The 27,358-nt window shown below is 39.3% G+C and overlaps 1 long non-coding RNA gene across 3 annotated transcripts in view; it reads right to left on the bottom strand.

The window, feature by feature from the left end:
* Positions 1-4,407: 4,407 nt before the first annotated feature.
* Positions 4,408-27,358, bottom strand: part of LOC132692271 (uncharacterized) — a 67,320-nt gene continuing 44,369 nt past the window's right edge. For 2 of the 3 annotated variants that reach the window (XR_013555197.2, XR_013555196.2), the window contains exon 4: positions 4,409-5,408. This is a non-coding gene — a long non-coding RNA (uncharacterized LOC132692271). Of the gene's footprint in view, positions 5,409-27,358 lie in introns of all 3 variants that reach the window. The other variant, XR_013555198.2, reaches the window with a different exon arrangement.

Here is a 27,358-nt window from a genome sequence, read left to right as displayed (position 1 = left end):
ATTTATCTGATAAGCTATTAAAATATTTCAATGCTTCAGTATCTTTCATAAATAGCTGCTATCCTAAGTCTACTGCCCCCCCCTTCAATTCCCTCCCAGAGCAGCTCTTCGGGTCCCTCCCCTGGGACCTAAATCTTTCTAGGATCCAGCACCTGAAGGGATAATGTCTGACAAAAGTGAGGCCATCTGTTCTTATAAGTCAATGCCCCATGCCACACTTACGATTAGTTATTTTGACTAGCACTGGTTTTAGGGATGTGTTTTTTTTTTTTTTCAATATATGAAATGTATTGTCAAATTGGTTTCCATACAACACCCAGTGCTCATCCCAAAAGGTGCCCAGGGATGTGTTTTGAGAATGGGGCAGAAGGCAATAAGGATGATTAACTTGAGAAAACTTTTTTTTTAATACAGATTTGTTCAATTTGGGGTACGTGTTTATTTTGTCGGCCAAATGTAAGCCTGGGCCATTTCAATTTAAGCACACTTAAACAAGATAACGTTTGCAACGTTTTAAGGTACAAAACCTTACTAGTACACTCAAATTTAGGGCCCAGTCTTCATTAACCTCCTCTAGTATCAGGTGTTTGTGATGTCTGTCCACTTCCGTGCTCACAAATATAAGCCAAGCCTGTGTGTGTGTGTGTGTGTGTGAAAGAGAGAGATGGAGACAGAGAGATAGAGACGGAGACAGAGAGATAAAGACAGAGACAGAGCAGGCATGTGCTCTCATACAGGTCGAGCTTTTTTGGTGTGCTGGCAATATATCAGCAGAGCGAGGGCTGTCTTCTGCTGGTGTTGCAGTACAGTATAATAATGCTGCATTGAAATTACAAGTGTACACACTGTGCAGGATTTAGGGCATCTTGCTTGGAACTAAAACTAAAGCAAATGAAAGCATTTAAAATAAAAACTGTCAGCTACGACATCGCTGTTCCCATTGCAATGCCATTGAGTTACTTCAAAGAGCTCAGGCGATTTGATAGAGGAGACGCAGATGAGGTTTTCTCTGGTTTTGCAGCAAAGCTCACTTACTCGCTGAGTGCGGTACTACCGTTGGTCATGGGAGGGCTGCAAGAGGCAGTTTGCCATAAATGCCTCTGTTACCTAAGAATTACTAATCAGTAAAGTATTGGAGGAAACTGTGGCATCCTAGAAAAATATGCTCCCTCTCCCCTCCATCCTATTATTGGGATACGACCCACTCCCCAGAAATGGCCTGAATTTTTATTTCGAAAGAAGAGTTCGATGGCTGTGCCTCCCACTCTTGTGAAGTTTCAGAGTGTGAAATGTGGAAGTGAAGTCGAACTGTCTCGATTGAGAAGTGTGGGAAGATTTCAAAGGTTGAAGCTTTAAGACATGTGTGTGGGAACAGAGCAGAAATTGCAATTGGCTATTAATACCAAAGGCTAATAGTTATCACCATTGTTACCATCGATAAAGTTTTATTTCCACCTACTAGCCCGAAGTATTATTTTAGGCACAGGAGTGATGAAAAGACATCATAAGTGATCATTTTGTCCATAAATTTATTGTCTGGCATAACAGAAGACAGATAGCTTAAAGGGGAGGGCTTTTTTTTTTCCTACTGCTTAATACAGGCAGGCGGGATGAAGTGATGAAATAAATGGGCACCAAGTGTTTCGTGACACTACTGGTGCTCCAAGTGGCATTCAGTGGGGACTGTGCACAGGGGTGGAATAAACGATGAGCTCTGAGTTAGACAGGAGCGTAAGTCTAGCTTCCATGTGTTAGCCTCTCAATTCTAAAATGGCCATATTAAGATTAGCAAAGTAACGCATGCAAATCATTTAACACAATGCCTAGCTTATAACCCAGGCATGAAAAACAAGAATTTCAAAACATCAACAACAAAAAAATTAAATGTAGCAGAGAGCTAATACAGACAAGTAATTAGGCACACAAGGTAGCAGCATAAATAGAAGCCATATCCTGGAAGAGTTTTGCCTCTTTTTTTCTATAGGTTTTGAGGAAACTCTAAATGTGTTTCAGGCAAGTAGTATGTTATGGGGCCAGAAACAGTTAAGGGAAGATGCAAATGAATATGTTTTTTTTATTTTGCTTTTTGACTTTTTTTTAATGCAAGGAGGAAGGGAAAATGCACAGTTATTTCCAAAGGAATGTATGTGAGTTTGATATTTAGAACAGCAGCCTTCAAGTGAAACAATTTAATGGCACAGAATTATATTTTGACTAATGTCTTGGTCTATTTGAGAGGGTACTTTGGGTCAAAAATCAAAAAAGATTCCCTTCCTTGCTGAGCCCAATTAATTAATAAGGAATTTTACTAAAGCAATAAAAGGTTCATTCCCTTAACAAATAAACATCACTCTAAGGATTTCCAGAAAAATCCACTCATCTTTCTACTCAACTTAATATTAATTAATAATCAACTATCACCTACACTGGATTCTCAAACTCCACTCACCTGGGTCTCTTTCCTTAATTGTTTCAAAGACCTGAGATTTTTGGTAACTCATCCCACTCTGCCCCAATCTTAAAAGGGTTGGATTTTAGAAAACTAATTAATCCAGGGTCAAGGTCTACAGATCACTGGATCTGTCTTTTGAGGTAACCTTCCTGCTTCTTTTATCCCAAGGCGATGGACAACAATAATAACCAATTACAGTCTGTACTTTCCTATCATGGACATTAGGAGGCAGGTTCTCACTACTCTCTAGAAGACATTGCAAAGTTTCAGGTAGGCAAAAATTCCCATGAATGTACAAGCTCCAATGACTTAAGTGCACCTTTGCTGTAAAGATCACCTGTTACATGCACTGCCTGTTGGAATAGAATAGCATATGGCTTTTTCTCTCCAAGCATGGCATTTAGCTCCACAAGGAGGAAGCCTCAGCAGAATTGTCCAAAGACCCTTCCAGGGAAAGCAAACCTCACTCCTGGATCCTGCTGTGAATATACATTATCTAATCATAATAATGTAAGATGTGTTGCGTTCATAGGTTCTCAATTTTGGAGCTACTCAGACAACATTTAAGGTTGAACCAAAACTTTGAAGATACAAAATAACTAACTAATAACTAACTAATTAGAAGAAGTTACAAGACGAGGGAAAGAGGAGAGGTGAGAGATGCCATAGGGACACTAATGCGTGTATTTTACATAGGGAGAGACCCAGAGACGCTGTCGAAATTAATGAAAAGAAGAACAATAGGTTTCATTATATCATTTAAGGTTAAAAAGAGAAGCAAGGAAAGCATCAAATAATGATACAGGTTATTTAACTTGGGAGATAGTGTTAGTGAGCTAAATTCTTATTCATAGCCCAGGCTTAATTAGCCACTGTCTACAGAAAAAAGATGCAAGTTTATTATTTACAATTGTAGTGATGAGCCCCAGAAAAACTGAAGACAGAAATAGTTGAGGTCATTATCTCTGGCTGGAATCCGGGGCAGAGAATAAGCGTTAATATCAGTTTAGGCTCTGCAAGAGCTCTACCAAATAAATACTACTTATATTTTTTTCTCCTTCAAAAAACATATTAAAATAAATATACATATATTGGGGTGGCTGGGTGGCTCAGTCAGTTAAGCTTCCGACTTCAGCTCAGGTCTTGATCTCCCAGTTCACAAGTTCAAGCCCCACGTCGGGCTCTGCACTGACAGGTCAGAGCCTGGAGCCTGCTTCGGATTCTGTGTCTCCTTCTCTCTCTGCCCCTCCCCCACTCATTCTCTCTCTCTCTCTCTCTCTCTCTCTCTCTCTCTCTCTCTCTCCCTCAAAAATAAATAAAACATTTAAAAAATTTTTAAATAAGTATACATATGATTTTACCGTCCATATATCACAAGATAATAAAATCACACTTTATATATGTAATAACACCTTACAAAAGATTTTAGTGAACACTCTAACCATTATGATTCCATTTGCCACAATAACCTTGTGGATAGGTAGGACCACTTTATTAATTTTTTCCCTTCTTATAGATATGGAAACACACTGTTGGCTCCCAGCAAGATAATTTATTACTGGAGATCATACAGTTTGTAAGTGGCCAAGTAAGACTTGGCTTTAATCCAGATCTTCTGACTTTAGTTCACAGCCATTTCCATCAGAGAAGCTAACATTTTTTGCTTTCCCAAGACATGAAAATTTAGATGGCCCTACCAACCCTGCCTGGAATTACCAAAAATTATTGCTATGTTAACGAGAAGTCGGTCAGTCACCGAAAACTTAAGAACAAGTTATTTTTTCAACATCTTAACTTCATAAGAAAAAAAAAATTTAAAGAATTTAATAGGTACATATTTGGAGACACATTATCAGAATGTCTTCAGCTAATAGAATTATTAAAGCTCACATATTTACTGATATCTGAGAAAATTACATCACTAGGTCTACAATTATGACAACAATATGTGGGCCACATAAAAACTTAGATTTTCCTGGCAGTCATATCACAAATGAGAAGGAAACAGACAAAAATTCATTATTTCAACATACACATAAAAAAATAAAAATAGTTTTTAAAAACTACAAAAGAATACATTCCTTTTTTTCAAATGAACTTTTTAAATTTATTTACTTATTTTGAGAAACAGAGAGTGAGAGAGTACGAGCGAGAGTAAAAGAAGTGGAAACACAGAGAGAGAGAGAGAGAGAGAGAGAGAGAGAGAGAATCCCAAACAGGCTCTGTGCTGTCAGTACAGAGCCCAAAGCAGGAGCTTAAACTCACGAACCATGAGATCATGACCCGAGCCAAGATTAAGAGTCGAACACTTAACCTACTGAGCCACCCAGGAGCTCCATCAAATGAAGCCTTTGCAAAGAGGTGTGCATTTTACACTTATAGCCTATCTCAGGGCAGATTCACCACATTTCAAATGCTCGACAGTCACTGTTAAATGGATACAGACTAGGTCCAAACAGTGTAGGGATCCCAGTCCTGAGATTCAGTAACCCAAATACCCAAAACTGAAAGATAGGAAGATAGCGCAACACTATAAAATATCAATAGTTCAGAACCAGTGCTGAGTGATGAAATCAAATGTTCGTCAAACTATCCAACTAATCCTTCAGAATAAAGGGTTTTCTGTGTCATCTTTATGAAGAAAAACTATCTTCAATTATAAACCAGTTGCCCTGCTAGATACTTTCATTCTAGTTTCCTTCTTGCAAAAAGATTTCAACTAGGTTTTTAAATTTAATATCCTACACAGAAACTCAGCAGATATTTCTGCTTTGTATCAGTAGTGAGATAATTATTAAGAATATAGTTAAGGAAGAGGTAGGACTGTTCTCAACTATCCCAACCATTAGTCATGTTGCAAATCTGGAAAGAGGAACCACCTGTGAATCTGATGAGCTCATGACGCTTGATCTCATGCTATCCATGCTTCCTTGAGGCTATTTTCAAATCAAATGAGCTGATGAAAAGAAAAAAAAATCAATTGGTAATGATGTGAAAATCAAGCTTAGGTTTTAAAGTCCCCAATCTACAACATACATTGAAATAGTTACCAGGTGACTGGAAGCATCTGCTAGAGCAATCATTCTTTGCTAAAGTTTTACTCTTATAACGAGGAGGTGAATTAAAGATAGCTACACATATTCGCTGAGCATTATCCATAACAGAACATATACATACTCACAAAGCTTAAAATTGAAATAATTATATTGTAAATACAATTTAATTCGAAAATATTGAGGAATCTCTTCCAACAGACCAATTTTTTCAATGCTTTGACAAATGTTCACACATAAATTTATTTTAATAGGCCCACCAGGATATAGTTCGGTTAAGGCACCTTTACTATTATGAAATTATTATCACATGATCTTGCAAATTTTCAAATCAAAATTGCCTCTTCTAAATCAAATGCCACAAAATTCTCTGGTTATGGGGAGCCCTGAGTGGCTCAGTCGGTTAAGCATCTGGCTTCAGCTCAGGTCATAATCTCGTGATTTATGAGTTTGAGCCCTGCATGGGGCTCTCTGCTGTCAGCACAGAGCCCACTTCAGACCTTCTCTGTGCCTCTCTCTCTCTCTCTCTCTCTCTCTCTCTCTCAAAAATAATTAAACACTTGAAACATTTTCTCCGGTTACAACCCATTATCAGGGACAACCTGCAGGAATTCTTATGCAGATATGAACACCCTCCATCCAAATGACAATGCTGGTCACGCTCTTACCCATTCATTCATTCACTCACTCATTTATGTATTATGTATTTAATTATTTGTATCTGCATTGAATCTGTGACTCTTTTGTCAGGGTATATGCACAATTAGACAACCAAAAAGGCATTTCAAATTATATTTTTCATATCTCTTTTCTTCTACTTGTATTTCTCAACACTTGTGGAAGATTTTCTGACCACAATAACATATTCTGAAAACTCTCTTTTCTGTCGTGTCCATTTTATTCATAAAATACACTTACCTTTCTCAAATCTCCTCTAAATTTTCTCTGTGTAATTCTTCCACAAGCCCTGTCTGAAGACTTCTCTTCCCTCTCTCCTTCCTCCTATCTTAATTCCCTATTACAAAATCCCAAAGAACTCTCCTAGTAAAGGCGGAAACCTCCAAAGAAGCTGAGCAAAGAGAAATAAATGAAACGACAAAGCCTCTAACCCATTTTTTTTTTAATGGGAAAGCTAGGGACATTCATAATTCAATTACTTTTTTTTTTCCCATTACGCATCTATTCAATAAATATTTAGAAACTAGAAATAAGTGCAAAGAAGCCAAAATGAGATAAAAATCCATCCTATGAAGTGTTCCACTCTAGTGTTGTGTGTATGTGTATGGGGGGAGAAGGGGGGTTGCTCTTAAAATAAAATTTTATTAAATTTATTGAATTTGTTAAAAATGTATTTAAATTTTATTAGTATCTGGACACAAGCAATTACTGTGAAGTAAGAAGAGTGGGGAAATTGACAACATTCTGTAACAGAAGATAGGAAAGGTGAGAAAAGGAGATACACCTTCAACGATTCTCAGATGGGTGGCTCCCTTGTACGACAGGTTAAATAGTAGTGTCCATTGAAGAAACATAGGCATGAGAGTGAATCTGGTAAGTTTAATCTTGAAGAAGCAGAGCCGACAATATCTATTTGTAATATGTATATCCCTCCACATGAAGATGTGGTAGGAATTAGAAGCTTGGATCTCAGGGGCGCCTGGGTGGCTCAGTCGGCTAAGCGTCCAACTTCAGCTCAGGTCATGATCTCGTGGTTCGTGGGTTCGAGCCCCACATCCAGCTCCGTGCCAGCTCAGAGCCTGGAGCCTGCTTCAGATTCTGTGTCTCCCTGCCCCTCCCCTGCTTGTGCGCTCGCTCTCTCTCTCTCTCTCTCTCTCAAAAATAAATAAACATTAAAAAATGTAAAAAAAAAAAAAAAGTAGCTTGAATCTCAGGGGAGATATCTCAACTGGAAATTCGGATTGAGACATCATCAGCGCACGCGGGGTGGTTGAAGAGAGTGAATACACTGTTGCAGGAAGAGTTCACACAGTGAGAATAAAACAGTGAAAAACACCAACATTTAAAGGATAGGTAAAGGATAGGCAGAAAGAAGATCAATATTGAATGGCAACAGGTGACATGTCAAGAGAGGGAATGTCACAGAGGCACTTGGAGGTGAGCATCACTAGAATGCTCAACTCCAGAGTCAAGCAGAGTCAAGCATGAGAGTTCCATTTCAACCAATAAATGATATTTATTTGATAGTAGTTCTACTTTAGGCTCTCAACAGATAAAAACCAAAAGCCAGTTCTGAGCATTTGTGGATGGCTCATTTAAGCACATGTTGGATAAATAACATAATGGGCATTTTATCTAGGCATTTCCCTAGAAATTCCCTTAATGCCTGCATTAAGAAAGTTAATCCTGCATTGCTACCATTAGGAAGTAATATTCCCGAATCCAGTTCATTTCCTGCAGAAATGCCTTCCTGGATGGATTCTTTATTTTTGTTTCCTCAGTCATTATAGATAATAGATACACAAAGCTCCATTTTGAGCAATATAAACGTGATCTCTGCAAAATTCTAATTGAAAACATTGGGAGATGTGTACCCTGTAGCCCTTACATAAAGACCCACACAGTGGATGCCGTTTTGATTTTGTGCCGTTGAAGTTTGTTACTGCTGATGAGCTGTTCTGTGTAACAGAACAACATGAAGTCAACATATTTTTCATTTTGCCAGACTTACCAAGAAACTCAGAATTAAATCAGTACATTAATTCATTAATTTAATGCTTGGTAACAAAAAGATTTACCTCGTTATTTTTGTTTCTTTTTAAATTACATTTAAATGTTTAAAGCAAACTTAAATACGGTACTTCTTAAATAAAAAAGCAGCTCACCCTTCACCCCCCTATTTTCTCCCACACCTCTCCCCCAACGGAATTAGGGCACCTTTCTACAGTGGCCCCTAGTGGTTGTTATAATGCATTGCATGCCTTTCTTGAAAAAAGTTCAGACATGAAATCACATTAAGGAAAAATTCTGAGGATTATCATACCCTCGGTCCCCTTCACTATGTTCAGCAGCAAATAACTACTAACTGGGATAATGATGAATCCTTAGCATCCTCGAGAGAACTATCTCAGCACTATAAAAAGTCCCTTTGAGCTGGAAGGTAATTTGCATAACTAAGAGATATGGCAAAATAGTGCAATTTTCTATATCTGCACCAAGACAGTTGAACACCTATATAAATAAAATCTCGACAATGTCCTTGAGTATACTATATTTCTTGATTTAAATAGAAAAGTTATTTTAAAATTATCTGTGTGCATGTAGGGGGTGGTGGGGAGAATCACCATTTAAATTGTAGTAGAGGTCATGGCAGTGGATGCCACTTCTGAATGAGAGTGTGAAGAAATAAAGGTTTAGAAAACCTAGAATATGCCAAAGGGCACATGTAGGGGATGGAATAAATGAAGTCCACATTGGTAGGAGTGGAATTTGATTTTGAATAAAGTGGTAAAGTTTTGGTACAGTCTACGGATGATAAGGCCTGCATTTGGAATAAGAGTGAATGCCATTCTTCATGATTTTAACACCATAATCCTCAGTCTTTGTTGCCTGTACCTACTCTTCTTCTATACCCCTTACTTAATAGTTTTCCGATGTTACGTATTTACTATTTAAGGTTATAAATTCCCTCAATACGTCACACCTCTGACATCAACTCAGAGCCCTTGAAAATCTGTGGTGATGTTTCCCCAGCGATTTCCTTGGTAGTTCATTTTGTTCTATTCTCTCAGCATTCTTAGTTTATACTTTATCACTTTTCCCCTTTTGGATTTGAGGCAGTGTTTTAAGCCATGACTCCAAGAGATACCAAAGAAAGGCTGGTTGAGTGAAGCAGCAACATGGCTCAAACTCTAGGTCAAATGTGCAAATGATCACATACACACACATACATCTCCTTCTATAAGTACATAATAATTCTCTCAGCACTTTCTCTTCGAACCATTAATACAATGCTATATTAAACCCATTTTCTCAAAGGAAGCTTTATCCATTTATGTAATTCTTATCCACACGTACTTCTCATAGCCTCACAGTCACATATCTTACCCAGTCACTACCACCCGGACTTATGGTCCACTGCCCTTCTGAATCTAGTACCATCCATGCATTCTAGGAAAAATTATTCTCAGCGATTCATAGGTAGCTGCATCTTCAAAAACCTTCCAGTTATCCTTCACCCTCTTTTTTCAATCACGTTTAACCATATGTAACTCCTTGACTGTTCGAAACTCTGGATATTACTACCTTCTCCAGAAGGTAGTAATCCTTCTGGATCCTCCTCTTAGATCTTCATCCTTCATAACTCTTAGCCTTCGTGATGTTCTCTAAAGACCCCATAACATAACTCAAATGTCACTCCTATACCTCATGGCACATTTTACATTACTCTATTATATCTCACAATAATACATTGTGATCTACTTTTAATCTAAAAACTGATTTGTATATTTAACCTGTGTTCTTCCTATTTATTTAGCCACCCCCAAATCCCTATCTGAAAAGAATTCTATCATGACATAGTGCTCACCTAAATAGGCACTCAATAAATACATGTTTGTGGGGGAAAAATATTTATGTTAATATAATTTCTTACATATCAAAATTTCCAAATCAAATTATTAGCTTCTCTTATACAGCCATCTTAAAAGGTAGGAAGAAAATAAAATTGGCACTAGAATTCAATGAAACCAACCTTAATAGTGAAGCTTAGTTTAAAATTTTCTTCTAGCTAATTGTCCTAATAACCCAGTAATATAACAATGGTGACATTCATCCATTTAAGATGAATTATTTGTTCAGCACCTAGGATATTCCAGACACTGTGAATATGTCAGAAACAAAATGACAAACCCAACTGCCACCTAGAAGTCAGATAAGGATGAAAAGTCATACAATTACCCAAAACTAGAATTAAAATGATGTAATGGAACTGGGAAATACAACTATTATCCCACCATAATCTGTTGTTCTGAAAAAGTTAGATAGTGGAAAGAAAAAAATCTTTTTTCAATATAATTTATTGTCAAATTAGCTAACATACAGTGTATACAGTGTGCTCTTGGCTTTGGGAGTAGATTCCCATGATTCATTACTTACATACAACACCCAGTGCTCATCCCAACAAGTGCCTTCCTCAATGCCCATCAACCATTTTCCTTGCCCCCCAACCCCCATCAACCCTCAGTTTTTTCTCTATATTTAAGAGTCTCTTATTATTTGCCACCCTCTCTGTTTATAACTATTTTTTTTCTTCCCCTTCACCCATGGTTTTCTGTTAAGTTTCTCAACTTCCACATATGAGTGAAAACATATGATATCTGTCTCAAGACAAATAGCTTCTGCACAGCAAAGGAAACAATCAACAAAACTAAAAGGTAACCAATGGAATGGAAGAAGATGTTTGCAAATGACATATCAGATAGAGGGTCTGGTATCCAAAATCCATAAAGAACTTACCAAACTCAACACCCCAAAACAAAATAATCCAGTGAAGAAATGGGAAGAAGACATGAACAGACACTTTTCCAAAGAAGACATCCAAATGGCTAACAGACACATTAAAAGATGCTCAACATCGTTCATCATCAAGGAAATACAAATCAAAACCACATTGAGATAGCACCTTACACTGGTCAGAGTAGCTAAAATTAACAACTCAGGAAACAACAGGTGTTGGTGAGGATGTGGAGAAGGGGAACCCTTTTGCGTTATTGGTGGGAATGCAAACTTGTGCAGCCACTCTGGAAAACAGTGTGGAGGTTCCTCAAAAAATTAAAAATAGAATTACCCTACAACCCAGCAATAGCACTCCTAGAAATTTATCCAAAGGATACAGGAGTGCTGATTCATAGGGGCACATGTACCCCAATGTTAATAGCAGCACTATCAGCAATAGCCAAATTATGGGAGGAGCCCAAATGTTCATCAACTGATGAATGGATAAAAAAGATGTGGTATATATAAACAATGGAATACTACTTGGCAACGAAAAAGAATGAAATCTTGCCATTTGCAACAATGTGGATAGAACTGGAGGGTGTTATGCTAAGGAAAATATCTTTTTGTTTTCTATTTATCTGACTCATAAGGAAGATATGAACCAACAAAAAAACACTGAGCATGAATCCTGCTGCTGTGTGGATTCTATTCTTTTGAGGCAAGCAAGATGATATTTTCTTGCTTCTCCTTCCCCCAGGACATCATATATCCATACATAGAATGCAACACTCAGAAAATAACTGGTCAGAGAGTAGGAACGGGTCTTAAGCACATGCACGAAAAGAGCCAGATGAAGTAGAATATTCTGAGTACTACTCTTTTTCATCTAGTGCACTGATTCAATTTATTACAGAAAGAGGTTGGAGTGGGGGAGTTCAAGAAGGGCTGTCACATGTTGAACTTCAGAAGGGTTGCACTAGGTAAAAGGCTGTCCAACTCCAGGAATGGAAATGGAGACTACATGCAACAATCTGCTCCTCTCTTGTCATGTACATAAGATGGAACAAACAGGAAAACACTCAAGTGGCTGGTGAGTGAGATCAAAGGCAATCCGTAGACTATTTGTTTATAAACACCAGGTATAGATCTATTTCGTTCAAGGAAGAGGCAACAACAAGCAAGTTAAGTACATTTTTGTGGGACAGGAGAACAGAACATGATAATAAAGACTCAGAAGAAGAGCCTAAGTCTGAAAGTGATCTGCCACAAGAATCAAGGACAAGCTGGAAAAGAACATAATGTCTATATCACAGAGAAACCCACATGACAGCACAGGTTAAGAGGCCATGGCAGCATGTGGCAGCAAGTGTTTTGAAGATTCCAAGGGAACCAAATACAACAGAAGGATTTAAAATATCTTTTGAGTCAGTCAAGCACGGGAAAGAAAAAAGAGAGAGAACACAAACAAAACAAGAAATGAAGAGTCTATAATAACTACAAAAGATATATTATTTCAATTAGAAAAGAAAACTCTGTACAATTAGGGACTACTCAATTTAAAAATCTTGACAAAATGGGTGACTTTATAGGAAAACACAAGTTGCTCAGATTTAAGAAGAAATAAAAACCTGAAACCACCAAGACTATCATTTTTTTCCTTTGTGTGTACACTCCTCTTGGCTGAGACAGGTGTGAAGTCACTGCCAGGAAAGAAGCCCTCACTCTGCTCCCCAGCCTAGCAGACCAGAATTCTCTAATGGCATTCTACACCAAGCCGTGCTTAACCACCAAGTGTTATAGACTTGCTTTTGGCCCATTTCTTCCTCTAGAGCCTTGGGAAGAAGAGTGTGGTGGTTTGAGGGAGGATTAAGTTTCTCTTGGGATCCTAATAACCCAATCTTGCTGTAAGTTATTAAGGACATTCCAGAGCACTCCTCCTCCCTCATCTGTAACTATCTTTCGGAATCCCCTCCTCTATTCCCTCATTAAGATGTTGTATTAGTCTGCTAGGGCTGCCATACAAGATATCTCAAATAGGGATTCTTTTCTCATAGTTCTGGAAGCTGGAAATCCAAGATCAAGGTGCTGGCAGGGTTGACTTCCTCTGAGCCCTCGCTCTCTGGCTTGCAGATGGCCACCTTCTTGCCTCACCCTTGTGTCTCTTTCTGTATATCCCAATCTTTTCTTATAAAGATATCAGTCAAATTGGACTAGGGTCCACCTAAAGCCTCATTTAATCATAATTACTTCTTTAAAGACCCCATCTCCAAATATAGTTACATTCTGAGGTACTAAGGATTAGAGCTTCAACATATGAGTTTTGAGGGGACATAAAGAGCCTAATGTGTTATAGATGAACATAGCATGAGTTTAGGCTTCCCATGAATTTGGCCTATGATCTTTCACTAGAGTGTCTACTCAATTTACTCTGCTTTATATTTGTCTCCATGTGACTACGAAAAAGCTGCTTCTTACCTCTATGGATATCAAATTTCCTCTTTCACAAAATAAAGGGATTTGACCAGAGGAAATTTATGGTGTCCTAAAGCCTTAACAGAATCAAGACCCTAAGTCATTGTGTATAAATTCAGTCGGATGTTATAGTGAGAGGGTAAGACGCTGAGGAAAAAACTGTGAAAGCTCACGAGAAAGAGATGGCCAAGTTTCCTCTACAAAAATGAAAGCCCCATCCTTCTTCTCACCCCACCCTAGGGAGGCAGGAAGCAGAAGAAGGAAAAAAAAGAGTGTGCATCATGCAACTCTACTACCTTGACCTCTAAAGCCCTCAGGGAGGCCTGTCTGTAAGCAATCAGATGTGGACTTCTCAGTTTTCACACACATACGGAGCACAAACTGTTATTGTTATTTACCTACCTACCTACATATATACATGTTTAGACCATCTTACATGCATTTCTGTAGTTTGCAGTATTTATTTGGCAAGTGTCATGTTTGTTGTTTTACTTTTCTTCACTTTGAACATCTCTGGAAACGGGACACATCCTAAAATCACTCTGGCCAAGCTGCAGCCATGGTGGGCATGTGTACATAAATACTTGAAGGATGATGTGAAATTTGTAAGAAATTCGCAGAGACAATAGTGAGTCACCTTTTTAAGATACGCTGTCACCAAAGTTCTTGATGGCAAAGAGGATAATATTTTGTGGGAGGAAGAAAAAAGAATACTTAAACTAAGTGTTAAAAAATAAATCTTACAGCGCTATGAGTGTACTTAATGCCACTGAACTGTCCACTTAATAATAGTTAAAACATTAAATTTTATGTCATGTATTGTGTTCTCCTTTTTTAATATTTATTTATTTTGAGAGAGAGAGATCACGCGCATGAGCAGGGAAGGGGTTCACATTTATTTGTTTGTTTATTTATTTATTGAGAGAGAGAGAGGGATAGAGGGACAGAGGGAGAAAGAGAATCCCAAGCAGGCTCTGCACTATCAGCACAAAGCCCAAAACGGAGCTTGATCTCATGAACCGTGAGATCATGACCTGAGATGATATCAAGAGTCAGATGCTTAACTGACCGAGCCACACAGGCTACTCTATACTTTTCCACAATAAAAAATACAATAAAATAGATCAGGGGCACCTGGGTGGCTCAATTGTTTGAGCATCCAACTCTTGATTTCCGCTCAGGTCATGATACTGGGGCCATGGGATCGAGCCCTGAGTTGCACTCCATGCTGAGAGTAAAGCCTGCTTGGGGTTCTTTCTCCCTCTCTCTCTCTCTCTCTCTGCCCCTGTCCCTCACTTGTGCTCTCTCGTGCTCTCTCAAATAAAATAAAAAATAAAATAATTTTTAACTGTTTAAATAAATAAATCAGAAGACTCAGATTCTGAATATGAAGGAATTTATGAAATGCACTAACCAATCTATTTCACTTTTTTTCTTTTCATATGTGTATAAATGTAATATGTGATAAAAACCTATATCTAAATTAGACTAAATAATATCCTCTAGTAAATATAGAATAAGAGGGCTCAATGATAAAAAAAATGTATCATGTCATAGTTAATTGGACTTTTTGTTCTCTCTAGGGGTATATGAAATAGTGATGTGTCTTACAATCAATGCATCTTAAATTCAATTAGATGTTATTTAATGTTTTTCTATGTGTCAGGAGCTATGGTAAGAATTGAGAAGATAGAGTAAAAATGGGTCCTGCCCGTTTGAGTTTACATGATCTTAGTACCTATAGTTACTAAAAACATAGTAAGAAAAATAATTAAATGAGAGATGGTGCTATCAGAGGGGAATGTATATGCTCTTGGGTCATGTCTCAGAAGGGTCTAATGTCATCTGGGAAGTCATGGAAACCCTCTTTGAAGAAATGATAATTCAGCTAAGACAGAAGGATGAGATGGGGCACCTGGCTGGCTCAGTTGGTTAAGCATCCGACTTCGGCTCAGGTCATGATCTCATGGTTTGTGGGTTCAAGCCCCACATTGGGCTCTGTACTGACAGCTCAGAGCCTGGAGCCTGCTACAGATTCTGTGTCTCCCTCTCTCTCTGTCCTTCCCCCACTCACACCCTGTCTCTGTCTCTCTCTCTCTCTCAAAAATAAACATTAAAAAAAAATTAAACATTTAAAAAAGACAGAAGGATGAGAGGCAATTAACCAGGAGTGAGGAAAGAATGACCCCCACTGAAAGGAGTGGTTTGTGCACAGGCCTGAAAGTAAGGGTGAGCAGGGCTAACTGGTAGACCTAATAAAGATCCAGCATAAGTGAAGGAGACAAAAGGGGAGGAGACAGAGAGAAAGCTGGAGAGATGGGCGGGGGGATCGTGTCACAAGTTCCTTGTCTTCCCAGGTTGCAAAGGTTGCAGGTTGATACTCACATGGTGGCGTAAGGGGAGCTGAGTGCAACACTAGCAGCTTTGCTCGCCTTTGCTCGAGGTTGTGGGAATTTCCACTGGGTCTCTTTTAGCAAACCACCTGTGTCATTTCTCAAGTTCCCCTCACACGCAAAGGTGTTTTGTGTTGCAGTAACTCTGTCTTAATTTAGCAACTTACAAAGCCCGCTGTCCAATTGATGCATTAAAATTCCAACACTTAAGGAAGGTCTTGATATGTTTACACATTGGTCTATTTTGAGGCTACTGTCTTTTCAAAAGACAGTAGTTGTCTAATGTCTGAACAAGGTACATCTCTATGAAAAGCATTGCCCTTAAAACATAGTTGAAATTGCCTTTTATTAATCTTTCAATACTATGTGTGTTCTCCTAAGAAATTTTAAATATTACACACACTATCTTCAATATTAACCATTTACACTGACTGTAGCTCAATGTTGGTCTAACTGATGTCCTTACATAGATTTTGCCTCCACATAAGAAGATAATACAACAGTGGTAAAAACAACCATAATAACATGGATGCTTAATTTTACATAACAACTTGACTGAGCCATCGAGTACCTACATATTTGGTTAAATATTGCCATTTCCATTTGGACTGCTATAACAAAAATACCATAAACTGAGGGGCTCGTAAACAACAGAAATTTATTTCTTACAGTTCTGGAGGCCAGAAGTCCAAGATCAAGGCACCAGCAGATTCAACATCTGTTAAAGATCTGCTTCATAAGTTGTGGTTTATATATACAATGGAATACTACTTGGCAATGAGAAAGAATGAAATCTGGCCTTTTGTAGCAATGTGGATGGAACTGGAGAGTGTTATGCTAAGGGAAATAAGTCATACAGAGAAAGACAGATACCATATGTTTTCACTCTTATGTGGATCCTGAGAAATTTAACAGAAGACCAGGGGGAGGGGAATGGGGGGAAAAAAAGTTACAGAGAGGGAAGGAGGCAAACCACAAGAGACTCTTAAAAACTGAGAATAAACTGAAGGTTGATGGGGGGTGGGAGGGAGGGGAAAGTGGGTGATGGGCATTGAGGAGGGCACCTGTTGGAATGAGCATTGGGTGTTGTGTGGAAACCAATTTGACAATAAATTTCATATTTAAAAAATAATAAAATAATAAAAAAATTTTAAAAAAGATCTGCTTCCTATATATGGCCATCTTGTTGCTGTAAACTCACATGGTGGAAAGGGCAAGGGATCTCTCTCTCTGGGGTCTCTTTTCTAAGGGGACTAATTCCATCATTAAGGACTCCACTCTCATGATCTAATCACCTCCCAAAGGCCCCCACTTCCCAAACCATCATGTTCGGTGTTACAAATTTAACTAATGAATTTTGGAGGGACATGAACATTCAACCCATTACAAATATTACTTCTGTGTGTGTCTGTTGAGTGTATTTCTGGATGAAGTTCACATTTGAATGGACAGACCGAGTAAAGCAGATCACCCTCCCCAAAATGGGTGGTGCTCATTAAAGCCTGAATAGAATAAAAGGCTGAATAAGAAGGAATGTTTTCTTTTTTTTAAGTTTATTTATTCATTTTTTTTTTTTGAGAGAGAGAGAGAGAGAGAGAGAGAGAGATACAGACAGAAAGAGTGTGCAAGTAGGGGAGGAGCAGAATGGGAGAGAGAGAGAATCCCAACCAGGCACTGAGCTGTCAGCACAGAGCCGCACATGGAACTCGAGCCCACAAACTGTAAGATCATGACCTGAGCCAAAATCAAGACTCAGATGCTTAACCAACTATGCCACTCAGGTGCCCCAGTGGTATTATCTGTTTAAATGTCTTTGAGTGGGGATGTAAACCTTCTGCCTTTGGACTCAGATTATAATTCACACTCTCAGCTCTCTTGGTTTGCCAGCTGACTGCATATGTTGGACTTACTTCTCAGTCTCTATAGTTGCATAAGGCAACTCCTTATAGTAAATATATATATGTAATATACATATATGCATATACACACACGTATATCTTATTTGATCTGTTTTCTAGGGAACCCAGACTACTTCAAAAACTACCAGGTGGTGCCATTTGCAAGTATGTGGATAGAACTGGAGGGTATTATGCTAAACGAAATTAGTCAGAGAAAGACAAATATCATATGACTTCACTCATATGAGGACTTTAAGACACAGAATGGATGAACATAAGGGAAGGGAAGCAAAAATAATATAAAAACAGGGAGGAGGGCAAAAATAAGAGACTCTTAAATTTAGAGAACAAACAGAGGGTTACTGGAGGGACTGTGGGTGGGGAGATGGGCTAAATGGGTAAAGGGCATTAAGGAATCTACTCCTGAAATCATTGTTGCACTATATGCTAACTAATTTGTATGTAAATTTAAAAATAAATAAATAAGTAAATAAACAAACAAACAAAACTACCAGGGGGTGCCTGGGTAGCTCAGTTGGTTAAGCGTCAGACTTGGGATCTCGCAGTTTAGTTCAAGCCCCACGTTGGGCTTTGTGTTGACAGCCCAGAGCCTGGAGCCTGCTTTGGATTCTGTGTCTCCCTCTCTCTCTGCCCCTGCCCCGCTCATGCTCTGTCTCTCTCTCTTTCCCAAAAATAAATAAACATTAAAAAAAAAAAAAAGTTAAAAAAAAAGAGCTACCAGAATAGAGCCTTTAATAAGTCCCAGGTATTATAGTAAGGTCTTTAAATTAAGTCCAATTAGCTTTGTAAGCAGCTATGACATAACTATTATTATTATTCCCATTTTGCAGTTACACAGAAAATGAAGCTCAGAAAGACCGGGCGCTCTTCCTAAAGTCAACTAATGTATTCAACCTCCTGAAAGCAATAGGGTATATTTATCTATTTTACAAACACTGATGTAGTATATGCCAGACATGGTTCTAAAGATTATCCCAACAGTGCTCATTTAATCCTCCCGGCAACCACGTGGGGCAGACATGCAGAAGCTGAGTAATTTATCAGGCAAGGCACGGAATTGAGATTCAAACCCAGATCATCTGGCTCCAGAATTCTGAGCCTAACCACTTGTCTTAGTCATTGGAAGCCGGACTGGCCAACAATGTCCATGCCATGAATTATCAGCCTTATGCCCTTAGTTAAATCATTTCATCAGAATTAAACTCTGAGAATAAATTTTCTAATCTGTAAAACGGCAACTAGAGTGGATGCTGTGAGAATGGAATGAGATGATACACATTCATTATTACTGTAGTAGTCATTGAGGTCATACTCAGTCCATCACTTTATAACTATTATTGTAATTGCTAATGATTTATATTTATTATATACTATGTTACCACTAACTTGATGACTAACCCTCGCAACTCCAGACGCTTATTTAATTTTTTTTTTAACGTTTATTTATTTTTGAGACAGAGAGAGACAGAGCATGAGCGGGGGAGGGTCAGAGAGAGAGGGAGACACAGAATCGGAAGCAGGCTCCAGGCTCTGAGCTGTCAGCACAGAGCCCGACGCGGGGCTCGAACTCACGGACCGTGAGATCATGACCTGGGCCGAAGTCGGACGCTTAACTGACCAAGCCACCCAGGCGCCCCTTTTTTTTTTAAATTTTTTTTTAACGTTTATTTATTTTTAATTTTTTTTTAACGTTTATTTAACCAGACCCTTATTTAAAAGTATCATCCACTGTTGGGGCGCCTGGCTGGCTCAGTTGGTGGAGCATGCAACTCTTGATCTCGGGGTCGTGAGTTCAAGCCCCACAATGGGTGTAGAGATTACTTAAAATAAATAAATGAAACTTCTTTTACAAAGTATTGCACACTGTCATCATTTTAAGAGGCTCTGTGTAAAGGAAGGTTTATCACCCATGGCTTATTTTGCAGGCTTGACTCTGCCTTAGTCCTCGACAAGAACAAAGAAGGAGGGAAGGGCAAAAGATCGGGGTGAGATGCCAAGAAACAGAGGAATGGCTTGGAAATGCATTCTGAGTCACAGATCTCTCTCAGAAGATAGAGCCAAGGTTTATGTTGCCACCACCCCACATCCAAGAACGGAGGTCATTTTCTTACATGCCGTCTTGGAGTTTGGAACAAGTGCCAAAGGCAATCCACATAGGCCCGGTGTCCTTTTCTAAATCCTTCCTTTGAGGATGGTCCAATCTAAGTAGACCATCCAAGCAGGGATAGAAATGAAACAACAGTAAGTATGTAAACGTTATTCACAACATATCCATGTTCACCACCAATTAAGCATACTCAGTGAGGTGAAATCTTCCCGTCTCACCCATAGCTGCAGAGTACTTGGCTGGTTTTTTTGTTTTTTGTTTTTGTTTTTGTTTTTTTTAAGTTTATTTATTTTGAGAGAGAAAAGATGGTGCAAGTCAGGGAGGGGCGGATAGAGGGAGAGAGAGAGAATCCCAGTCCCAAGAGACAGAATCTGTTAAGTGCAGAGCCCAATGCAGGGCTTGAACTCACGAACTGCGAGACCATGACCTAAACTGAAATCAAGAGTTGGCGGCTTAACCTACTGAGCCACCCAGGCGCCCCACTACTTGGCTGTTTGATTGAGTGACTTCCTACCTAAGTTTGTTCTCATCCCCTCTAAGTTTTATCAGCTCTGCTTCCTTTTCCCCAACTCCTACATCTCTGGGAAAGCTTTGGGGTATTTTTCTAGCTAAAGTCAGGACCTCAGTTGGCTTAATGCAGCTTTTTTTTTTTTTCCTCATCAGCTCTCACTCCAAAATGCCTTAATCCATAAAAATGTGAGTTGCCATGGTGACTCCTATTGTAGTTGCTAGAAGCTTTTATACGATGTAGTCATCCTCTTGTTATATTTCAGTTTTTAAAATTTCCAGCAACAACAACAACAAAAATAAAGCTTCATTTGCTAGAAGGGGAAGTGGAGTGCTTTGCAATTTGTAAGCAAAATGAAAAAGAGCTGGGGAGTGGGCACCACGGGGCCATCACGAGATTCCCGAGGAGGGGAGCCTTGAATGCTGACTGCAGAGTGAGGCATTTCTAAAGTAGCAGATGCCAGTGCAGAACACAGAGCCTCCTGTTCTTTTTAGATTAAAAGATCTTCTCAATGTCCAGAGGTCTTAATAAATGACTGAATCGGTCAGCCAAAGGAAATCTCTGATGAGTACTTGAAAGACCAGGGGTCGGCAAACTATGGCCCACAGGCCAAATATGCCCTGCCACCTATTTTTTTAAATAAACACAGGAACATAGGCATGTCCATGCCTTTATGTATTGCCTCTGGTGGCTTTGACACTACAGTAGCAGAGTTGAGTAGTTGTGCAGAGACCCTCTCATCTGTAAGCATAAAGCATTTACTATAATGCCCTTTACAACAAAGTTGGCTGATCCCTGCTCCAGGGCTGGGAAGTGGTAAAAGAATTAAAGGAGAGAGGGGGTGGCCAAGCCCATTTTGGAATTCCATTTGGATATCTGCCTTGGTTTTCCCTAATGCCTTATTTACATTCAGATTTAGAGCTCTAAACCGTGGGAGAAAGTCTACTCCTTATGCTTGCTCAGGCCCTCCAAGGAGCAGATGCCAAGACGGTATGAGACTAGCAAGAGATTAACCCTGTGAGGGGCAGAGGGGGCCAAGCTGGAGGAGGCAGGGGAAGGCTTCCGAATGGCCTGCAGGTGTGACTCCTGCAGAAGGAAAGAGAAAGGAAGGAGGGTTGGTAGGAAGAGTCTCACGCTGCAACACAGCTCTCACGGTTTCAGCCGGGCCTGCAGAGTCTGCAGGCCAAAGTCATCAATGAGAGGAGTCCTGCCCTTGAAGAAATGGGCTTGCATTAGCACCAGAAGCAGGGGTTCAGGAGGGGGCAGCGAGACCTCCATCACTTACGCTTCCCACGGCAGGTGCAGTGGTGCGTTTGCGTGGCCCCCACCCCGCTCCAGACCCCACTACTTCAAATTTAACATACTTCCAACCTGCTCATGACTGTTGAGAGGCTGATGTGCATGCAGAGTGCTACGCTCAGTACTCTGTTGGGGAGGAAGAAGGCAAAGGATAAAAAAGTCGCTAAGAAGTTCAAAGTGGGGTGAAGATAACTTTGAAATTGCTGACCTAGGGGCAATGATCTCTGACTTTTTTTTCCCTGTGACTGTTTGTTAGGCACTCAGAGCACATGGAAACCTGGAACACTCTCTTCCTGACTTTGTTCTGAGCCCTTTGACTAGATGGCCCACAGAAGAAAGGCTCTACGCTATGTCGGTTCTTGAGTTCCTGCATCATGGGCTTCCTCTCTCCTGGCGATCTAGATAGATTGCACACTGATTGAGAACAGATATTCTTTTTTTTTTTTTTAATTTTTTTTGTCTAAACATTTATTTACTCACTCTTGAGAGACAGAGAGAGACAGAGTGCAAGCGGGGGACGGACAGAGAGAGAGGGAGACACAGAATCCGAAGCAGGCTCCAGGCTCTGAGCTGTCAGCACAGAGCCCCACGCAGGCCGAACCCATGAACTGTGAGATCATGACCCAAGCCAAAGTCAGACGCTTAACCGACTGAGCCACCCAGGCACCCCGAGAACAGATATTCTACAAGTGAAGTGGCAGATGTTAAACCGCTTTCGAGTTTCCAACTACTGTTTCTGCTTTACAATGGGAACAGGCAGGGATGAAAAGGGGGTTTCAAAAAGATGAATTCACATATTATTTCACAAAGTGCAAAGGTATGCATCTTTTATTTCTTTTCCTTCTCTGTCGAACCTCCTTTTCTTAAAATCTGACTGAGGAGTCGCTATGACCACTAACTGAATAAATAATCTAGCCCAGTATGACTCCAAGAGTGCTGAAATATTGTTAAATAAATATGCGAATGAGGTGGGGTTGATATCGATCATGTATGTTTTCTCTCCGTTCAGGTAACCTGAAAGGATGATGTGGAATCTCAAGAACCTGTTGGCAATTCCCTTACAAAGCAGATTTCTTGTAGAATGCACTTTCATTTCAGAATTAAAAGACATCTTTCTCCCATGGAGGAAAATCAGCAAGTCCGCCTTCTCCCATTTTTTTCTTTTTCCCATTTTTTTCTCCCATTTTTTTTCTTTATTTTTTTCTTACTGATACCTTAAAGATCAAACCAACAGACCCAGATATTTGTTCACCTGGAACCCGTCACCCTTCTCATGGCCTCATGCCTCACCGCCATTTAACAAAGTGCTGCCACCTTGTCCTTCCCCCCCTTCAATCTAATTGGTATTAGAAGGAAAATAGAAAAAGGACTAATAGCTTTCTGCTGCTCTCCAAAAGTCAAAATCTGGTAGCTTTCAGGGTCTCCTCCCATGATTTTCTTTCTTTAGTAACGACTTTCTTAATGATAGCTTGCTGGTAGAAATTCTTGCTAGTTCTACAGAAAGAAAGACACCCGAATGACCAAACTTTCATTTACCACCCATTATACAAAAAAACAGTAAGAACTATATTCATAAGCATCATAGTTGCAGATATATTTTTAAGGTCAATCATTCACACCTTATGTAAGACCCAGAACTTACTGATGATAGTAATTTTGTAAAAATGCATTCTGAAGTTGAGCCTCCCACGATCTCACCACCCACAGCACCCATTCTAGGAAGAGCAAGGGTGTGGAACTCAAATTTACTGGAGATTAATCAAATGTGAATGATTTCAAAAGATCATAATTAAAATTTTAAAATGACTATAGCTGTCAATATATTAAGAGTTCTATCCTTAATTAGTAGATCTGTTCTTCTTTCTTCAGTCCTTCCGATTATAGAACAAAGTACAAATCTGTGTATATGTACGGGGGGAGTGGGGGGAGAGATGTATTTATAGATGTTACTATCAATAAGAAAGCTATTGATTAAAGAGAAATCAACAGATATTTCCCCTGTGCTGAATCTTACTTCATTTGAGGTCAGTGGTTTCCAAACATTTTAGTGCCACGTGCCCTTTAATTACTTTTCTTCTATATGTCCCATGTTTTGAAATAGTCTGTGAAATGACTAGACGTAATTAAATAGCAGGTCACTTTTTTCCATTCTTATTCATCAAGGAACATGTAAATGTTCATCAGAGCTTCCACATAGCTTGAAATAGTTACCTCATCACCATGACTTGATATAATTTTAGCTTGAAGACAAGAGACCAGGTTTCAGCCAGCAGCTAGAGCAGCTTCATTGTCAGTGGATAGAAAGGTTCCATAAGGTTGCTTTAAAAAATAATGAACATCGCCTGCAGGTCTCCATTACTAACTTCACAGATCCTCGAAGGGCTAAGGACACTGTTGAGAAATGTTGCTCTAAGACAGCAGAGCTATTTCTCAACATTTTTCCCACTCCAGCATCCGGGAGATACAACCCACTCTTATAAGTAACTATTGATCCCAGTGGCAGTTTCTAACCATGCTGCCTCACAGGCAAGAATGTGCTAGAATTTCTCTTGGGGAGACAATGGGGCCTGTTGAGAGGAGAGGAGGTGAGAGTTGAGAAAGTGTTACAGATGACTTTGATTCAACCTTCATTTCATCTCCTTAGTTAAAAACGACAGCTGGAAGTTACATAATTCCTGAATAGAAAGGGAGTTTATTCAGTTATGAAAAGTAAACCCTTTTCTATAAACCTGATATGTAGCTGGATTACTAGGGAAATTCTTATGATCTGAAATATTTTCATCAGTGTCTCTGAATTTTGGAATAGGCAAGTAATACCTTTATTCACTTCTGAAGTCCAATCACTCCGAGAAGAATTCCCCAAGACTGAGTCTGGGGGGGTAGAACATCTATCACGTTACAGACACTCAAATATTACCCTACGCTCTGAAAAAATGCAGGAAGGGGGCTTTCAGGGACTGTGGCCAAATTTCACCGCAAATTCCTCCTCGTGCTCATTTCATTCCAGCTCCTGGGTGGCCTTTTGCTTTGGAGGAAGCTACTTTGAATTTCAGATGCTAAGATAAAACAGTAAGCGGATACACACTGAATATGGGAGGCGAGGCTTATTGTCCTCTTCCCTATGATGATGAAAAATGCCTCCCACACTCCCAAACTTAACATTCCAGATGAAACAATAAACCTAAAATCCACTGATCTGTTTTGGAAATGGTAGCCTTAGATGTGCATGCAGTTGATTTTTGTTGAACTTTGATAACCTGCCAGCATCTTCATCATATTTTCCAGGGAGCTTATTATTAGCCATACTCAAGGCACATGGACACCTTGAATACATTAGAGTGATCCCCAGAGCTTTATCTTTCAAAAGATTTTGAGCTAGAGCTTTGGCTAATTTTATTTTCCAGTGGAAGTCCAACATTGCCAAGGATTCAAAATTGGAAGCAGTCCCAAAACCAAGCCTATTTATTTGCAATACATTATCTTCCTCCTTCGAGTACTGCCAAACAGAAGAATTGTGCAATTTTTAAGCTCATAGCTTATGGAGTTAGTTTCAGGTAGTCGATAATTTGTATTTACGGAGATAAGAAAGATGCAGCACAGAAGAAGCTAAAGACATAAACGAAGGTAGTGTGAACAACTGATTTCCAAATTGAACAAGTAGGTAGATTGTATCTAAATAACAAAAAGGCTATAGCCTATATCCAATGGACTTTTTTTTTTTTACTTTGGAATTCCCTACATAGACAACATAATTATACAGAAATATACTAGAGTAATAGACTCACTAAACAAAATGTGTAGAAAATTGTAGCTTCATGACGGTGAGACTCTCACACATGAGGAAACTAAGGCACTGAATGGTGAAACGCATATTTCAGGTCACCCAATGGCAGACCCAGGCCTTTGGGGTTTAATTTCTTTCCATTATAATAACTAATTCCATCTGAAGATCCAAAAATGTGTCTGATTCTTTATCAAAAAGCACAAGGGTGGAATTAGGGGTAGTAATTCTGGGCTGTGGAGGGCACTGAAGAACACAGCAAGTAATGATACAAGAAAGACGAAGCATTGATTGTATATGCTGTGGTTGTGCTGTTATGTGGCACGTCAAACTCCTCTGTGCTATGGAAAACTTCTTGACCTAGAGCTCAGTAAGGCCAAATATCAATTATTAGTTGTCAGAAGACTGACTGCATGTGGTATATTATGGAATAAAAATCACATTGGCTCGTCCGAGTCTGCGGCTCCTCCACTTTGGAAAGACAGAACTGAGAAGAGTTTTCTTCAAAATCAGACATTTTCTGGGCGCCTGGGTGGCTCAGTCAGTAAGCGGCCAACTTCGGCTCAGGTCATGATCTCATGGTCCGTGAGTTCGAGCCCCGCGTCGGGCTCTGTGCTGACAGCTCAGAGCCTGAAGCCTGTTTCAGATTCTGTGTCTCCCTCTCTCTGTGACCCTCCCCCATTCATGCTCTGTCTCTCTCTGTCTCAAAAATAAATAAACGTCAAAAAATTTTTTTCAAAATCAGACATTTTCAATGCAATATAAAATTCTCTACATGGTTACATGTTAGAACCATACTAATTTTTTTTTTTTATTTTTGTTTATTTTGTTTAAATCCAAGTTAGTTTACACATAGAGTAATAATGGTTTCAGGAGGAGAATTTAGTGATTCATCACTTACATATAACACCCAGTTCTCAGCCCAACAAGTGCCCTCCTTACTGCCCATCGCCCATCTAGCCCATCCCTGCACCCAAAGCCCCTCCAGCAACCTTCAGTTTGTTCTCTGTATTTAAGAGTCTCTTATGGTTTGCCTCCCTCTCTGTTTTTATCTTATTTTTCCTTCCCTTCCCCTATGGTCTGTTGTGTTTCTTAAATTCCACATACGAGTGAAATCATATGATATTTGTCTTTCTCTAACTGACTTATTTTGCTTAGCATAATACAGTCTCGTCCCATCCACGTCATTGCAAATGGCAAGGTGTCATTCTTTTTGATCATCAAGTAATATTCCACTGTGTGTGTGTGTGTGTGTGTGTGTGTGTGTGTGTTTATGTAGGAGATATACTGAAATCTTATCAAGTTTGTTTCATTTGACACATGACACCAAAAAACTTTATTCAAATGTCAGTACAATTGTATCTGAGCTTCTGACAATCCTCTAATGAATGATTCCTTATTTCAGCTATAGGAAGAATAAACATCTAGCACTCTTAAAAGAAACTAGCACTTACTACATTTTATTGAAGTTGAGTTTTATTAGAATATATTCTCTAAGAGTTCCCTGAAGACCCTAATAATATCTTATTCACAGAATCTAACATTGAACCTCAACAACATCAGATCCCCATAATATTTAAAACAATAATTTTTATTCAATTGAACTGAACATAATCATTTTTTTCCTAAATGCAGATGATTACATATAGATTAGGTGTTTGCATATCAATGCAGGAATTATCAGAAAAACCAATCAAAAGAGATCTGTTCCAATTTTCTGACGACAGTGATGGCTCATGTGGAAGAGAGTTAACTGACCCCAAAGTTACCAGAGTATACAGAGGTGACATTGCAAAGTGGGTTCCCAGTCACAGATTACACCTCCCAGCCTCCACTACAGGTATGTGGGAACATATGACCAGTCCTCACTGGATTACTACATGGGCAAGAAATGACTTCCCTGTGTCGAGCTACACC

The sequence above is a fragment of the Panthera onca genome, chromosome B1, assembly GCF_046562875.1.
Source record: "Panthera onca isolate mPanOnc1 chromosome B1, mPanOnc1 haplotype 2, whole genome shotgun sequence".
Classification (NCBI taxonomy): Eukaryota; Metazoa; Chordata; class Mammalia; order Carnivora; family Felidae; genus Panthera; species Panthera onca.
The sequence above is the reverse complement of the archived record's forward strand: the minus strand, read 5'-3'. Positions and strand labels throughout refer to the sequence as shown.